This window comes from Hyla sarda, chromosome 2 (assembly GCF_029499605.1).
Source record: "Hyla sarda isolate aHylSar1 chromosome 2, aHylSar1.hap1, whole genome shotgun sequence".
Lineage (NCBI taxonomy): Eukaryota > Metazoa > Chordata > Amphibia > Anura > Hylidae > Hyla > Hyla sarda.
The window spans coordinates 179,578,476-179,593,840 of record NC_079190.1 but is presented as its reverse complement, the minus strand read 5'-3'; the positions used below and the strand labels follow the sequence as shown (position 1 = coordinate 179,593,840).

The 15,365-nt window shown below is 42.3% G+C and overlaps 1 long non-coding RNA gene across 1 annotated transcript in view; it reads right to left on the bottom strand.

The window, feature by feature from the left end:
* The window catches only part of LOC130355559 (uncharacterized), a 96,883-nt gene that overhangs the window by 33,694 nt on the left and 47,824 nt on the right, over positions 1–15,365 (bottom strand). The window lies entirely within an intron of this gene.

Here is a 15,365-nt window from a genome sequence, read left to right as displayed (position 1 = left end):
GCTAATCTTGGGTCAAGATAATACATTATTGTATTTCCTGAAAGGTATATATATATATATATATATATATATATATATATATATACAGTCATGGCCGTAAATGTTGGTACCCTTGAAATTTTTCTAGAAAATGAAGTATTTCTCACAGAAAAGGATTGTAGTAACACATGTTTTGCTATACACATGTTTATTCCCTTTGTGTGTGTTGGAACTAAACCAAAAAAGGGAGGGAAAAAAAGCAAATTGGACATAATGTCACACCAAACTACAAAAATGGTCTGGACAAAATAATTGGCTCCCTTTCAAAATTGTGGAAAAATAAGATTGTTTCAAGCATGGGATGCTCCTTTAAACTCACTTGGGGCAAGTAACAGGTGTGGGCAATATAAAAATCACAACTGAAAGCAGATAAAAAGGAGAGAAGTTCACTTAGTATTTGCATTGTGTGTCCCACACTAAGCATGGGCAACAGAAAGGAGAAGAGAACTGTCTGAGGACTTGAGAACCAAAATTGTGGAAAAATATTCAACAATCTCAAGGTTACAAGTCCATCTCCAGAGATGCCTTTGTCCATAGTGCGCAACATTGTCAAGAAGTTTGCAACCCATGGCACTGTAGCTAATTTCCCTGGGCTTGGACGGAAGAGAAAAATTGATGAAGGGTGTCAATGCAGGATAGTTCAGATGGTGGATAAGCAGCCCCAAACAAGTTCCAAAGATATTCAAACTGTCCTGCAGGCTCAGGGAGCATCAGTGTCAGCGCAAACTATCCATCGACATTTAAATGAAATGAAACACTATGCCAGGAGAACCAGGAGGACCTGCTGACACAGAAACATAAAAAGCAAGACTGCATTTTGCCAAAATGAACTTGAGTAAGCCAAAATCCTTCTGGAAAAACATCTTGTGGACAGATGAGACCAAGATAGAGGATTTTGGTAAAGCACATCATTCTACTGTTTACCGAAAATGGAATGAGGTCTAAAAAGAAAAGAACACAGTACCTACAGTGAAATATGGTGGAGGTTCAATGGGATTTTGGGGTTGTTTTGCTGCATCTGGCACTGGGTGCCTTGAATGTGTGCAAGGCATCATGAAATCTGAGGATTACCAACTGATTTTGGGTAGCACTGTACTGTCAGAAAGCTGGGTTTACGTCTAAGATCTTGGGTTTTCCAGGACAATGACCCAAAACATACCTCAAAAGCACCCAGAAATGGATGGCAACAAAGCGCTGGAGAGTTCTGAAGTGGCCAGCAATGAGTCCAGATCTAAATTCCATTGAACACCTGTGGAGAGATCTTAAAATTGCTGTCGGGAAAAGGCGCCCTTCCAATAGGAGAGACCTGGAGCAGTTTGCAAAGGAAGAGTGGTCCAACATTCCGTCTGAGAGGTGTAAGAAGCTTATTGATGGTTATAGGAAGTGACTGATTTCAGTTATGTTTTCCAAAGGGTGTGCAACCTAATATTAAGTTAAGGGTGCCAATCATTTTGTCCAGCCCATTTTTGAAGTTTGGTGTGACATTATGTCCAATTTGCTTTGTTTCCTCCCTTTTTTGGTTTAGTTCCAATACACACAAAGGGAATAAACATATGTATAGCAAAACATGTGTTACTGCAATCCTTTTCTGTGAGAGATACTTCATTTTCTTGAAAAATTTCAGGGGTGCCAACATTTACGGCCATGACTATATATATATATATATATATATATATATATATATATATACCTTTCAGGAAATACAATAATGTATTCTCTTGACGCAAGGGTAGCACCTTAGGGGATTGATCTGTTAATGAGTGACCTAGAGTTTCTTCTTCTCAGGCTTGGAGCAGTAAAATGTGACCGAATTTTGGCCATGACTACATATTTAGGGATATAGTCTGATGTATGTAAATTGATGTACTTATTCATACATTCAGATTAAAAGCAGTGGATCTATTTTATGATAAATTCATTTTTGGATGATATTATCAGTTGCTGTAGATGACAAAACTATCTCTGCATTTGTTTTACATGTCTCACATCTAACATCGAGGGTTTTAGAACAAAATGAAACATGGTTTCTGGTATGGTGTTTTCTTCATGATTTAAATAAAAAGGAAATGAAACATGTTCAAAGAACAGTCATCTAGTAGAAAGGAAGCAGACAAATGCATTTTGCACTGGTTGGTGAGAAAACAACTGCCACAAAAATGCAAGATTTAAAATACACAAATAAATACATTCATAAACAAATAAATATAACAGGGGGTAGACATATACAGAATACTGCTTCACTGTATAGATGAAAACCTATAAAATCTTCTATTTGCATCGTATTATATACCACCCAATTGCTCTCCCTGGCTGTTTTGTTACAATAAAAGGTAATGCTTCTGCAGTTAGATTAATCCTGTTCACTTTAACTGGCCTGAGCTGCAGAGAAGTACCAGACACAGCTACTACAAAGTGAATAGCGCTGTTGCCGGTGAACAAAGGAATGTGGAGCTCGTCAAATATAGACAGCCCTCTTAGATGATTGGTGAAGATTTTGGGAGTTGGACCAATCTGATATTAACCCCTTAATGACCACGGAAGTAAATGTACGTGCTGGTGTGGCGGTACTTAGCGCACCAGAACGTACATTTACGTCCTGTGTATGACCGCGAGCATCGGAGCGGAGTCATAGTGTCATGAACGGCAGGTTCTGGCTGCTGGCAGCAGCCGGGGACCCGCCGGTAATAGCCGACATCCGTGATCGCGCAGATGTCTACCATTAACTTCTCAGATACCGTGATCAGTACAGATCACGGCATCTGTGGAAATGTGCATGTTAAAATAGATGATCGGTTCGCCTAAACCTCTGCCGTCGGGATCCGATCATCTGTCATGGCGGATGGAGGTCCCCTCACCTGCCTCCGTCCATCTCCCGGTGTCTCCTGCTCTGGTCTGAGATCGAGCAGACCAGAGCAGAAGATCACCGATAATACTAAGTGCTATGCCCTATGCATAACACTGAACAGTATTAGCAAACAAATGATTGCTATAGATATTCCCCTATGGGGACATAAAAAGTAAAAAAAAAAAAGTTGAAAAATATAAAAATAAAAGTAAAAAAAAGGGAAAAATCTCCTCCCCCAATAAAAATGAAAATGATCAGTTTTTCCTATTTTACCCCCATAAAGCTTAAATGATTTTTTTATATACATATTTGATATTTCTGCGTGTGTAAATGTCCGAACTATCAAAATATTAAGGTAATGATCCCGTACGGTGAACGGCGTAAACGTAAAAAATAAAAAAAGTCAAAAATGCTGCTTTTTTGTCACATTTTATTCCAAAAACTTTTTATAAAAAATGATCTAAAAGTTTTATATATGCAAATGAGGTATTGATAAAAAGTACATATGATGGCGCAAAAAATTAGCCCTCATACTGCCCTATATATGTAAAAATATATAGGTAAAAATAGGGCAATTTTAGATTACTGATTCTGTACAAAAAGTTTTAGATTTTTTTTAAGTGGTACAAAAATATAAAAGTATCTAGCCATGGTTATCATTTTAATCATATTGACACACAGAATAAAGAACACATGTCATTTGTACTGTAAACTGTACTGTGGGAAAACAAAACCCTCCAAAATGGGCAAAATTGTGGTTTTCTTTTAAATTTCCCTCGCTAAAAAAAAAATAATTTTGGGTTCGCGTGACATTTTATGGTAAAATGAGAGGTTTCATTACAAAGTACAATTGGTCATGCAAAAAATAAGCCCTTATATGGGTCTGTAGATGGAAAGAGTAATGGAAAAGAGTAATGGATTTTAGAAGGCGAGGAGGAAAAAATGAAAATGTAAAAATAAAATTGGCTTGGTCAAAATGGGCTTGGTCCTTAAGGGGTTGAATGTCAAATTTTTGTTACATTTTTAAATCCATTTTTTCTGCAAATTTTACAATAAAATTCAAAGAACTTTTTTAGGCTTGCAGGCCTAAGCACTTATGTTACATCATAGAATGAACAATGTTGGCACTGAGCAAAAGCTTATATTAGGTTATACAAACTAGCATCTAAAGGACAAAGCCTTCTTGGAAGGTTATTTAAAGAAGAATTTAAAGGGGTATTCCAGTGGGGAAATTAATTTTTTTCACACCAATTGGTGACAGAAAGTTAAACAGATTTGTAAATTACTTCAATTTAAAAATATTACTCCTTCCAGTACTTATAAACTGTTGTTTGCTCCAGAGTAAATCAAGTAGTTATTTCTTTTTTAAAATTTTATTTATAAACATACAATAAATTAAAAATATCAATCTTCACAGATTCATTACAAACCCAATCAGCCCACCCCTCCCCCTTCCCAACCCTAACCCTTCCTCCCTCTTACTTTTCTGATTTTTTCCACTGTTCTTATAAAACATCAACTCATGGAGCCTAACCCTATTTACACCTTCCAGCCATTCATCGATTGAAGGTGCTACTGGAGACATCCATTTCTTAAGGTCTTTGCCACTCAAGGTCTTTGCCACTCCTAATACTCCCAATACGAGATCTGTATACTTAGTTCCACCTATCTCCAGTCCATATATTGCGACCTTGGGTTCGAAAATTAGAACCATTTCTATTCTATCTTTTATTATTTCAAAAACTTAATTGCTAAATTTTTGCAACCTTACACAGTTCCATATCATATGTAATCAGTTTGCACCCTCCTTCCCACACTGGGGGCATTGTGAATTCTCTTTTGCCTTAATTTTATAAAGGAATTGTGGTGAGTACTGTGTTCGATATGCTAACATCAAGAAAGACACCCTAGTATTTGCATTAATCGTGGATTTCCCAATATTCCTCAACACCAATTTCCACTCTTCATCTGTGATTCCTCCTATATCTTGTTCCCCTCCTAACTACATCTTCCCATCCCTTCTCCCCTAATATTTTATATAAAGAACTCATGACTTTCTTCTTTCTGCCCTGTGTTATCCTAATATATTCTGTGATGTGATAGCTATTCACCCTTAATTTTTCTTTCGGTACTTCCCGTCTCAAAGCATCCCTAAAGTGAACATAACCAAAGTAATTTTTTTCACTTAAGTCGAACCGCTCACACAACCCCTTCCACTCCACTAACTCCCCATTTGAACAAACCTGGGCCATATGGGTTATTCCTTTATCTTCCCAATTCAGATATACAGAAATTTTCCTTATTTCTGGGAAGTGCTCATAATCCCATATTGGGGTGCACCACACACTACTCCCTATCTCTGTTATTAGCTTCATGTTTTCCCACACTTTTTCTAACAGTTCTCTCACAGAATTCCCATCTTCGCAATCCCTTTTTAATCTACCACTCTCCAATAGTTCCCATATTGAACCATACTTCCCTCCTCCTTTTAAAAAAAATAAATAAATAAATAAAAAACTGTCAACGGATGTTGTTCTTGCATAATCAGTGTTAGTTGTGCTGCTATGAAATAGTGAAAGAAATTCGGTATACCCAACCCCCCTTTTTCTAGAGGGTGATACAAATACTGGGCTTTCACCCTAACCCTTTTCCGACCCCAAATAAGGCCATTTATTTTAGTTTCTAATTTTTTAAAGAACTCATTCTTAATCCATATAGGAGAGGCTCTTAAGTAATGCGTTATCATAGGTAATAGCACCATTCTAAGCAGTCCTATTCTATCTGCCATGCTAAAGTTAATTTTATTCCAAATGTTTATTTTCCCCATTACCCATTTTCCCCATAAGTAGTTATTTCTAGTCTGATCACAGTGCTCTCTGCTGCCACCTCTGTCTATGTCTGGAACTGTCCAGATAAACTGTATTTACTGTACCTTAAAGGGGTACTCCGGTGGAAAACAGTTTTTTTTTAATCAACTGGTGTCAGAAAGTTAAACAGATTTGTAAATTACTTCTATTAAAAAAATCTTAATCCTTTTAGTACTTTTTAGAAGCTGTATGCTACAGAGGAAATTCTTTACTTTTTGAATTTCTTTTTTGTGTTGTCAACAGTTCTCTCTGCTGACACCTCTGTCTGTGTCAGGAACTGTCCAGAGCAGGATAGGTTTGCTATGGGGATTTGCTCCTACTCTGGACAGTTCCTGACATGGACAGAGGTGTCAGCCGAGAGCACTGTGGTCAGACTGAAAAGAACTATATTACTTCCTCTGGAGCATACAGCAGCTGATAAGTACTGGAAGGATTAAGATTTTTAAATAAAAGTAATTAACAAATTTGTTTAACTTCCTGGCACCAGTTGATTAGAAAAAAAACTGTTTTCCACTGGAGTATGCCTTTAACCAATAACAACAAGATGGTATTAGCGACTTGATTTAACTTTTATTTCAACACATACAACAGATCGACTACGTCAGGTTGATCACTTCCAAAGTTTACATTTGTAATTAGCAAATTGCTTTGACATAAAGCTTTCCATAGGTACCATAAGTCTAGACATTTTTAGTGTGTACCTGATTCCCAACCATTCAACTCCTCTAATCCTTATCTAAATGAAAAACAATTGCAGAAGGACAAATCAAGTAGGAAAGAAATAGAATGAAGAGTTGGTTGTGTGGTATCTATGATATCTGCACAATGTGGACTAATGTTTGATATTATTGTCAAGTTTGTGATATGCGGTTTATTATGTGTGACCACAAAAATGTAATCCTTGTGTAAGATCTTGTGTTATAAGCAGTAAGTAGGCCTAGAGGCATCCATGGTGATGGGGAAGGGTATTATGGAGAGGAAAGTGTAAATTTCTGCAACACCACTAAGGTGGCATTTATTGTAGGGGTACATGTCTTGTACTTTGTTTGAGCTGAGGAGCACAAACAGATAGGGGGACATTTATCAAAGCATTTAGTAAAAAAAAAAATTTCTTAAAATTGTCGCAAAAAGGTCGCAAGTGGGACTACTCTCTTTTTTTCTGCGATTTTTTGATTGTGCAGTGTTCTCAGCAAAAAATAAAAATCTTACTTACCAAAGCAAAAAGTGATTTTTGACTTGCAGTGGTCAGAGATTTGATTTGCAGTGGTCATGTCGCATAACATGAAAAAACTTACTAAATTTACTCCAGCTCAGACATGGAGCAGAAAAAGCCACTACCAAAGCGAAAAAAAAAAAATTGCTTATGTGAAAGAAATTTGTCAACAGGCTGAAACCAGTTGATAAATAAGTCGCACATAAGCAAAAAATTGTAAGAAAAAAATTACTAAAAAAAGGAATACATAAGCAAACATTGATAAATGTCCCTCATAGTGTTTATCTCCAAATGAACATGAGATGGACTTTGCTTTGACAAGACTAAAACCAACCATCTTGAGATGGTGAATTGCAAAATGATATAAGTCTGTTTTTGGTAATTTCAAGGCCAGTGCAGTTTTTAGGCTAAGAGAGTAAACCTTAAAAAGCAAAAGAAAACAACATTAGGCACAGAAACTTCAAACTCATTAAATAAGAATGGCACTCACTGTTAAGGTACTAACATAAGCACCTTGTACAGACTAGAAGGTGAGAGGGTGATGGGCCCATGCAAGGCTGTGATGACCAGAATTGTTGTGGACTGAAATATGTTCATCCTACCTAGCCATGACATTTATGGTGTAATTTGTTAAGTTAGCTGTTTAGAGAGTTCAGTTCAGTTCAGTTCAACAGTTAGATCATCGTCAGATCAGTAGTAACACATTTAAAATATTTAATATCTTTAATAATACATAAATGATGGCCGATCTGGAGTGGTGATCTTTACGGTAGTGTTACATTTTATTTAAAAGTTTGACAGTTTTCCAAACTCTTAAAAAATCGGACATACGAGCTGGAAAGGTCTTGAGCGGGTTGGTAATAAGCAGTAAAGAAATCATCAGCAAATGCAGCTGTCGAGTGCGTACAGTCGCCAAGCTGAAGACCATGTAACATGCTTGAAATGTGTTTACATTTTTTTTATTAGTGCTTTCATAGTTAGTACGAAAAGTCTCATTGAAAAAGGGCAGCCTTGTTTTTTGGTACTATTAATTATAAGAAACACCTTGGACAAGGTGCAATTTATTCATATTTTAGCATGTAGATGGTCATATAGTGTCAAGACTGCGTCAATAAGTATGGAAGGGAAATTAAAGGGGTACTCCGGTGGAAAAACTTTTTTTTTTTTAAATCAACTGGTGCCAGAAAGTTGAACAGATTTGTAAATTACTTCTATTAAAAAATCTTAATCCTTACAGTACTTATTAGCTGCTGAATGCTACAGAGGAAATTCTTTTCTTTTTGGAACACAGTGCTCTCTGCTGACATCTCTGTCCATTTTAGGAACTGTCCAGAGCAGCATATGTTTGCTATGGGGATTTTCTCCTACTCTGGACAGTTCTTAAAATGGACAGAAAAGTCAGCAGAGAGCACTGTGGTCATGATGTCAGCAGAGAGCTCTGTGTCCCAAAAGTAAAATAATTTCTTCTGTAGTTTCAGCAGCTAATAAGTACTGGAAGCATTAGAATTTTTTAATAGAAGTAATTTACAAATCTGTTTATTTTTCTGGCACCAGTTGATTTAAAATACAAATGCAAAGTGTCACATATGGGCAGGGAACAGTGAAGCCCTAACTCACCAACAGCCACTGTCCCTACCTATTGCCTATCCGCCCTAGTTGACGGATCAACAACCACTATGACAAACCATCCCTGAGTGCTGGGACAGTGTTGTCAAAATAATAAACTACAAAACAGTTGGAGTGGGGGAACAGCTGGAGGAACAAAACTAAAAGATACACCAAGACAAAGACAGAGTCAAATCGTAATAAGTCTAGCCAAGGGCGGTAATAGAGATGAGCAAAGGGTGTGTGCTGGGTATTAGAATCACTGTCGCAGAGCGGCACAATGACAGAGCCTGGATGTGGCATTAGTATGAGGAGACCATATAGTGGCTAAATGACACAGCTTGGAGGTGGCGGCAGCATAAGGAGATAATATAGTGGCTGAATGAATCAGCGTGGAGGTAACGGCAGCAGGTGGAGACCATATAGTGGTTGAATGACACAGCCTGGAGGTGGCGGCAGCATAAAGAGACCATATAGTGGCTGAATGTTACAGCGTGGAGGTGGCGGCAACATGAGGAGACCATATAGTGGCTGAATGACACAGCTTGGAGGAGGCGACAGCATGAGGAGAACATATAGTGTCTGAATGACACAGCCTGGAGTTGGCGGCAACATGAGGAGACCACATAGTGGCAGAATGACACAGCCTGGAGGTGGCGCAAGCATGAGGAGACAATATAGTGGCTGAATGACACAGCCTGGAGGTGGCGGCAGCATAAGGAGACCATATAGTGGCTGAATGTTACAGCGTGGAGGTGGCGGCAACATGAGGAGACCATATAGTGGCTGAATGACACAGCTTGGAGGAGGCGACAGCATGAGGAGAACATATAGTGTCTGAATGACACAGCCTGGAGTTGGCGGCAACATGAGGAGACCACATAGTGGCAGAATGACACAGCCTGGAGGTGGCGCAAGCATGAGGAGACAATATAGTGCTTGAATGACACAGAGTGGAGGTGGCGGCAGCATGAGGAGACCATATAGTGGATAAATGACGCAGCGTGGGGGTGGGGGAAGCATAAAGAGTACAGATAGTGGCTGAATGACACAGCCTGGAGTTGGCGGTAGCTTAAGGAGTACATATAGTGGCTGAATTACACAGCCTGGGGGTGGCGGAAGCATGAGGAGACCATATAGTGGCTAAATGACAAATCCTGGAAGTGGCAGCAGCATGAGGAGAACATATGGTGGCAGTATGAGACAGCTTGGAGCTGGCAGCAGCAGCATCAGGAGTCCCGAAAGTGACCTGGTGAAAGAGTGGTGCGGTGGGTGGCAATACCAGTACCCGGTGATAAAGGTGGGTGAAAAAAGGAGAATTTGGCATCAGATGTGTGGCATCAGGCGGTAGAAGGATCAGAATAGTAGCTGAGGCAGGTAGGCAGAAGAAAACAATCTATTTTGTAAAAGTGTTTGTGTGCACAAGTAAGTAGTGAGGATATGCATTATGTAAAAATGTACTTTTAATAATATTCTTAGAATAAAATATATGGACCCAAAATTGTTTCTTAAATCAAACAAAAGGAAAGGTGTGCAAAAAACACCATGTGCCACCTGCACCACCAAATATTGATGTGAGGGAAAGACCTCTAAAAGGTGGAAGGGAACAACGTATGGTCCATTGTAACCGGTGGGGGTAAAAACTTCCCCTGTAAGGCCCTACTCTCGCAATATTAATTCCCTTCTTGGCAAGTGTTACTCGACCTAAAAAGGGCGGCCCCACACTGGAACCTCTGCCTATTTCCATCTACAAACGCTGCCATTTCCCAGGGTTTTTAGGTGGAAATAGGGATTGGTTCCTGTGTGGGGCTGCACTTTTTAAGACGAGTAACACTTTCCTCGAAAAGGTGGAAGGGAACAATGTATTGTCCATTGTAGCAGGTGGGGGTAAAAACTTCCCCTTTAAGGCCCTACTCTCACCCTATGAATTTTCTTCTTGGAAAGTGTTACTCGCCCTAAAAAGGGTAGCCCCCACACAGGAAACACTCTCTATTTCCACCTAAAAACCCTGGGAAATGGCAATGTTTGTAGGGGGAGATAGGGAGAGGTTCCTGTATGGGGCTTCCCTTTTTAGGGCAAGTAACACTTGCCAAGAAGGGAATTAATAATGCCAGAGTAGGGCCTTACAGGGGAAGTTTTTACCCCCACCGGTTACAATGGACCATACGTTGTTCCCTTCCACCTTTTAGAGGTCTTTGCATCACATAAATACTTGGTGGTGTAGGTCGCACTTGGTGCTTTTTTGCACACCCTTCCTTTTGTTTGATTTCAAAAAATTTTTGGCTACATATATTTTATTTTAAGAATATTATTAAAAGTTAAGTTTTAAGCAATGTATATCCTCAATACTTACTTGTGGTCTGATGCGGAGGAATGTCTGTAACTGGGGAGCGCCTTAAATATGTTTAGCACTATCCATATTTGTGAAGTGTTGGTGTGGCACCATGGTCAATCTACTCTGATGCATCAGGCATTGGTGGGTGGAAATCCTGGCTGATCCATGCCTGATTCATCTTCACAAAGGTCAGTCTCTCCACATTTTTCAGGTCCTTCTCCAGGTCTACCTGCTGCTGATGAGTTGCTTCACTATGCGGGTTAAGAAAGCTACTCATCAGCGACTGTAGACTCTGGCTTCTGCTGATGGAGCTGGTACTGCTCCTACCACCTCACCCCTCCCCAGCAGACATGGCAGTGGAAGGTAAGTACAGAGGGCCCTCCGAGTCAGACCTGCGAGAGGATGGATGATGGCTCAGATAGGCATCGGCCAACTAACTACGTAGGATGTCTCTGTAGTAGGTCAGTTTGTCCTCCCTCTCAGTGGGTGTAAAAAGGGCCCCCATTTTGTGCCGGAAGCGAGTGTTCAATAAGGTGGAAAGCAAAAAGTCATCTCGCTGCAGAATGGTGACAATTCGGCGGTCACTATGCAATGAACATGCATCGTGCCATTTGTGCAAATGACTGCCAGCGACTCCCTGCCTCCATCTTCACTACATACGGTGTGTCTGGGTCCTCTGTCTCGCCTTCCTCATAACCCTCTAGCTCCTCTAGCTGCTCCTGCTCCTCCTCTCCTGTCAGATGAATTAGAAAATCCACCAATCTCACAAAGCCTAAACTGTGCTCCACTGTGCCCCTCCCCCTTCTCCTCCTCCACTAGTTTAGCACCCTCAGGGATCATGTGGCCATGAGATGTAGATGTCATGTCTCCAGGGCCCTCACCAGCCATTGTTTCCAACACGTGTTGTAGTAGATGAAGCAGTGGAATGACATTGTTCATCCCGTAATCCTGGCGACTGACTAATAATGTGGCTTTCTCAAAGGGCCTGAGCAAACGGCAGGTGTCACATATGAGCTGCCACTGGTTGACATTGAAGTTACACAGGGGAGTCCCCCTATCAACTTGGATCATCAAGAAATCGTTGATGGCTTTTCTCTGTTCGTGTAGTCGGTCCAACATATGGAGAGTGGAATTCCAATGTGTGGAAACGTCGCAAATCAGACTTCGTTGGAGGATACCTTTCTGACGCTGCAGCTCAAGGAGGGTGTGCTTTGCGATGTACGAGTTGCTGAAGTGCATGCAAAGTTTCCTTCCCATTGTTAGGATGTCTTGCAGATGGCGGGAACACTTCAGGAACCGCTTGACAACCAGATTGAACATGTGTGCCTTGCAGGGCACATTTCTCCGGCTTCCTTGTCGCAGTGCAGACAAGATGTTCTTCCCGTTGTTGGTCACCATTGTCCCCACTTCTAGTTTTCGTGGAATAAGCCATGATTCCATTTCTTGATGAATGACTTTTAGCAGTTCCTCCCCTGTGTAACTCCGTTCGCCAAGGCAAACCATTTAAAGAACTGCGTGACACCGCCGTGCCCTGCACACATGATATGCTGAAGGGGCACTGAGACTTGTCCGTGCAGTGGAGGCTGAGAACACAGTGGAAGATGAGGAGGCGGAGTCGCATGACCTGTCGAAGTTGCTGTTGTGGCTGTGCAGGAACCACATTCACCCAGTGGGCCGTAAAGGACATGTATTGTCCCGGACCGTAGTTATAGCTCCACGCATTGACGCTGCCGTGCACTTTGGTACACACCGACAGGCTCAAGGTCTGGCCCACCTTCTCTTCCACAAAATTGTGCAGGGCTGGTACTGCCTTGTTTGCAAAGAAATGATGGCTTGGGACTTTTCACTTCGGCTCGGCACAGGCCATCCGTTCTCTGAAAGGTGCAGAGTCCACCACTTGAAAAGGGAGGGACTGCAGCACCAGCAACTTCGACAGGAGCACATTCAGCTATTGCGACGTTGGATGAGTAGGCGCATTGTCTCTTGTACATGGCTTCGCCAATGAATTGCTGGGGGAATGACTGACTCGAAGTAGGAGGAGCAGGAGCATCTGGAGCAAAAGAAAATGGGTATGACACAAAGCTCCTTTAGGCTGAGGTGGTGGAGCTTTGGCTGACTGAAACAGGGAGCAGCGTGTCACTGGGTGATGCAGCAGGCTGGACCACCACATCGGAGCCACAGTTCTCCCAGGCCACTTTATGGTGATGCTGCATATGTTGATGCAGGGCAATGGTGCCAACATTGTGACCCTGGCCACGCTTCACCTTCTGACGACACATCTTGCATGTGACCAGTTTAACATCCTCTGCATGCTTGATGAAAATCTGCCACACCGCCGAGTAGCTGATTTTCCCACCAACAGTCCGCACTGACTGCTACTGCTGCTGACTCCAGGAACCCCTGTTCCACTACCGCCCAGGAAGGTAGGCTGCAGCAAAGCAGGTGGCCTACCCCAGGCACGTTTGGCTCCAGACTTTCCACTTCTGCCACCATGCTGACTGCCAACCATGCTACCACCTTGCTGGCTGAGCTGCTGCCTCACGGGCAACCTGCAACCCTCTTCTGATGATGATGATGAAGCCCCTTCTGCACCTGGCTCCCAAGTGCGGTCTGCTTCATCATAATCGAGTTGTGCCTGCATGTCACTGATGTCCTCCTCAGGTTCCTCAACAGTGTCTGCTTAAGGAGCCTGAATGCTCACAACACCACCTCCCATGCCACTCTCCTCATTATTACTTGCTCCCCTAGTGGAGGAAGCGTCGGATGTCTCCTCCACTTCTTGGCTGGGCAGTCCTCACAAAATATTGCAGCTGAAGCCACAGCATAAGATACGTCTGTGGGGGAGGGAACAGTATAGGACAGAGGCAATGGGAGGACAGGGACTTCTCCCAGGCTATGCCAACCGAGGGGTGTGTCTTTGGAACCCACCGACTGTGGACTGGGGGTGTCAGATGTCACTTGTGATTAAGTGTATGACTGTGTTCACCAATCGATGACGGCAGATGGTTTGCTGGTTGAGACACGACTGCTAGCTGATACCGGGAGCTTAGGCCTCTCGCTGCGACTCCTGCTGCCACTTGCTCCTAGTCTGCTGCGACCTCTGCCTGGTGAATTTAGGCCTCTGCCACTCCTCTGGGCACATCCTGGCACTTCTCTGCCTGACATACTTAGTGCGTATATGAGGGGAGTACAATATGCTCCACTACGCTTGAAAAAGTTTTTGTCTACAACACCAGCATTTGTGTACTTTTGGCTGGCCTTTCACAGTATCTAGGCCCTTAAAGGACATCTGCAGCGTGATTAACACTTATCCCCTATCCACAGGATAGGGGATAAGTGTTTGATTGCGGGGGTCCGACCACTGGGACCCCCTGTGATCTCCTGTACGGGGCCGCGGCTGTCCCGTGCAGGGGGAATGCCGGCCGCAGCATGACATTGCAGCCAGCACGCCTCCATCATACATCTCTATGGGAGAGGCGGGGAGGCAGTATTCGTGCCTCCCCGCCTCCCCCATAGAACTGTATGGGGACGGGGAGGAGACGGGGTGTCACCGTCGACCTCTAGGTCGACGCTACGCACCTTAGCGCTCACATTGAGCGCTAATGGCGGCGCCCCGTTAGGGAGATCTCTGGGGTTCCCATCGGTCAGACCCCCCGCAATCAGACACTTATCCCCTATCCTGTGGATAGGGGATAAGTGTCATACCGCTGCAGTTGTCCTTTAAGACTTTAACAGGAACAAAATGGTACACCACTTAAATGTATGTATGTGGTATGCACTTATGAGGGGAGGACAATGCGCTCCAGTATGCTTAAAACAGTATTTGTCTAAAACATCAGCAGGTGTGTACTTTTGCCTGGCCTTTCACAATATCTAGGCCCTTAAGAATTTAACAGGAACAAAATGGTACACCACTTAGATGTACGTATGTGGTATGCATTTATGAGGGGAGGACAATGCACTCCAGTATGCTTAAAAAAGTATTTGTCTACAACACCAGCTGGTGTGTACTTTTTCCTGGCCTTTCACAGTATCTATACCCTTAAGACTTTAACAGGAACAAAATGGTACACTACTTAGATGTACGCACAGGTTACACTAAATAGAGGACAATATGCTTTTAGTGCTCTGCTCACCCTAACTGGCTGGCTACTATTAGCTTTCCAGATGTTGTACACACCAGTGCTGCAGCACACAGTCGCGTGTACTACACCCAATATTGCACTTTCTCTCTCAATCTCACTCCCTTCCCTATTAGTTCTTCTAGGCTGGATTTGGGCTTGAGATGAATCGCTGCTGTAAAAATGCTTTTCTGTGGAATACACACTGCTCTCTTTCCCTCTCTCTCTGCAATAGAACCCTGATGTAACTGGGAGGTGAATTGCTGCTGTAAAAATGCCTCTCTGTGCAACACACACTACTGTTGGTCCCTCTCTCTAGCTGTAATAGAATGCTGAAGTG